A 2,883-nucleotide genomic window follows, 5' to 3' on the forward strand; every position below is an offset into this window, starting at 1 on the left:
TTTCTAGGGCATGCTGGCCACAGCCTTGTCACAAATTTCATTTGGTATTCTACACGAAGTAATGGGCGCGGATTTGCAAGAAGGGACACATACCCTCCGCCCTCCCCTGGAGTCTGTAGCACAGAGTTTTTAGTCATTACATAATTCTCATACAGTTCCAGAAGCATTACGTCGCTGATCGCAGTGTGACGGTATAACTTAGGTTTTAGCCAATTTTACAGTTCCTCCACCTCCACCTCCTTCTCCGTGGAAAAATTTTTGTGGACCTCCATGATTCCGTATGATCGGACTTCCGTCAATAAGCATTGCTGCGGTACTAAGATGATTGGTTTTCGGAACTCAAAAAATGTTGTTTCTATCTGTTTGCCTTGATCATATCTTTCAGGATGTCAGGTGAAAAATCGCGAGTTGGGTTTCACATGGCCGATGTTTTCGGAATCTGTGCTGGCTGCCATGGAGGTGGTCATTCTACTCGTGACAGCTTATTACGTTTGAGCAAATAATATGTTCCGAGGTTCTACAACTTACGGATGTAAAAAATGTTGGATGATAGTTTTATGGCTCGCTCTGCTGCCCTTCTTGGATGTGGACGGATTTTCAATGATTGGTCATAGTTTTTTGTTCTATTAGTCTAAGATATGTTACGGATGAAACAGGGGCTAGCTAGGCAGAATACTCTGTATAGAATCTGGTAGGGACTCTTTCAGATCCTTGAACTTTGTTTGTCAATACAGTGCCAGAACCAACTACCAATCTGCGACCGGAGGTGATGAAAGAAGATAGTACAGGTTGCTGACGTCCACCAGCAGCGTAGGTAGGTGGGTGAAGGATCGTACCGACGACACGGTAACCAGTTTGTACACGAAGTGAAGCCAGTACCTGCAGCTTGAGCGGCAGACAATACAGGTGGATTTTTAAGTCACGGTCGTCCACACTGATAGTCGCCTCTTGTGTCAGACATTATCGAAGGTAGAGTTCCAAGGACAGAGGAACAGGTGGAAGAGACAGAAACATGGGCTGTCCCTAGTAAATGTGCTGGCACCACCTCTATTCAACATCTACATAAATTAACATCCACTACCGGAGGAGACTGAAAGCTTCATTTACGCAGATGATCACGCCATCACAGCTCGGGGCAGAGACTTTGAAAGCATCAAGTGAAAGGTGTCAAAAGCTCAAGACTTACTCTCCTCCTATTATAAGAGGAACAAGCTCAACTCAAACCCTTCCAAGACGCAGATGTGTGCATTCCACCTGAAGAACAAGGACGCCGTCGCAGATTACATGGTGGTGGTGGTGATTAGTGTTTAACGTCCCATCGACAACGAGGTCATTGGAGACGGAGCGCAAGCTCGGGTTAAGGAAGGATTGGGAAGGAAATCGGCCGTGTCCTTTCGAAGGAACCATCCCGGCATTTGCCTGAAGCGATTTAGGGAAATCACGGAAAACCTAAATCAAGATGGCCGGAGACGGGATTGAACCGTCGTCCTCCCGAATGCGAGTCCAGTGTGCTAACCACTGCGCCACGTCGCTCGGTAGATTGCATGGGAAGAAACTGCTTGAACAGTGCACAGCCCCTAATCGTCTTGGGGTCTGTCTGGGTCGAGCACTTGCCTTTAACAAACATTGCATAAATACTAAGCAGGAAGTGGGCGCAACAAACAATGTGGTACTGAAGATCACAGGAACAACTTGGAAGTCGCAGCCAGGGACTGTGAATGCATCTGCATTAGTCTTGTTGTACTCCGTTGCAGAATATGCCTACCTTGTGTGGTATCAGTTCCCTTTCTCCGCCCCACACCTCTGGAGAAGCTGTACTGCCTTTCTGGAACAGCGCCCCCAGTCATACGAAGGTCCTCGGGAGCCACGAAAGAGAGGATCAAAGCCACGACATCTGCAGCCCACCGCCTGTTCGAACATCAGCCAGCACAACCAACTTCTTATCGGTCGTTAGAGAAACAAAATGGCCCTGAGCAGAAAATTAATTCAAAAAGTCCACAAACAAACGTCGATGATTCCTATGCGGTATCATCTGTCCAGAGACGCCTTAAACGTGTACCAGTGCTCAAGAACAATATTTTTAACGACTCATATGACAGTCTTAATAATAAAAACACATACCGTTACGGAGTTACGATTTTGATTACGTTTGGTACATGGCAAACATTCGTGGCACATATTCTTGTACGTTATGGAGAACAGCCCGATATATCAATCGAGCTTTTGTAGCTTAGGAAGTTCCTTTTTTTGTGAAGTAGAACACATCTAGCCTTTTCTCAGTTTTGGGGGACTGTCTCACTCATAAAAAGGAGTCCGTCTTCAGGCCACGAGTGGCCTACCGGGACCATCCGACTGCCATGTCATCCTCCAGGAGAATGCGGATAGGAGGGGTGTGGGGTCAGCACACCGCTCTCCCGGTCGTTATGATTGTATTCTTGGCCGAAGCCACCACTATTCGGTCTAGTAGCTCCTCAATTAGCATCACGAGGCTGAGTGCATCCCGAAAAATGGCAACAGCGCATGGCGGCTGGATGGTCACCCATCCCAGTGCTGGCCACGCCCAACAGCGCTTAACTTCGGTGATCTTACGGGAACCGGTGTATCCACTGCGGCAAGCCCGTTGCCGTCTCACTCATAGACATCCTGTAAATAATTTTGTAAGTTCCTTTTGTGCCTCTTATTTTCCAGCTTTAATGAATTATATTTGAAACATTTTCATCTCCTGGTTCCTTGGCTTTCTTCATATCTTCATAGCATTATATACATGAGGTAGAGTTACTTCCAGAATATCATTATTTATTTAGGCATTTCTGCTGTGAGAGAAAACTATGTGCAACTACGAGAAACAACGTCGAATCTCGGCTGTCATGTTCTGCAAGGTAT

General features: G+C 46.5%; 1 pseudogene; it reads right to left on the bottom strand.

The window, feature by feature from the left end:
• Positions 1-2,508: 2,508 nt before the first annotated feature.
• Positions 2,509-2,625, bottom strand: LOC126290073 (5S ribosomal RNA; annotated as a pseudogene).
• Positions 2,626-2,883: the final 258 nt, after the last annotated feature.

The sequence above is a fragment of the Schistocerca gregaria genome, chromosome 1 (genome assembly GCF_023897955.1).
Source record: "Schistocerca gregaria isolate iqSchGreg1 chromosome 1, iqSchGreg1.2, whole genome shotgun sequence".
Classification (NCBI taxonomy): Eukaryota; Metazoa; Arthropoda; class Insecta; order Orthoptera; family Acrididae; genus Schistocerca; species Schistocerca gregaria.